The following is a 393-nucleotide window of genomic DNA, read 5'->3' as shown; positions in this document are numbered from 1 at the left end:
GAGGAGGGAAGGAGGGGCGAGAAGGGCGACGAGGGTTGGAGGCAGATGGGCTGCCGCCGGCCCAATTTCCATATACAATGTGCACTTAATGAAAAGAATGCAGCAAAAAGAAGCTTCCAGTCACCCCGATGAGCTAATAGCTGCACTAATAGCTGATCTAAGAGCCTTCTGGGACTTCAAACCTCCAAGCAAATGAATATTTAATATCCTAAAGGTATTAATTAGACTCCTAATAACACATTTTAGTGTGAAATATCTCCAAACAGCAGTTCCACATTCATCATCGTGATTATTATCATTGTTGTTCACGGAAATAGAATATAACGCCACGACGTAGCTCTCATGGAGTCTTCCTGCATGTTGAAACACAAGGGGTCTCCCTTAAGCCCCCCC

The sequence above is a fragment of the Hippocampus comes genome, unplaced genomic scaffold, assembly GCF_001891065.2.
Source record: "Hippocampus comes isolate QL1 unplaced genomic scaffold, H_comes_QL1_v1.1 scaffold255, whole genome shotgun sequence".
NCBI lineage: Eukaryota > Metazoa > Chordata > Actinopteri > Syngnathiformes > Syngnathidae > Hippocampus > Hippocampus comes.
Note: the sequence above shows the minus strand (reverse complement) of the source record.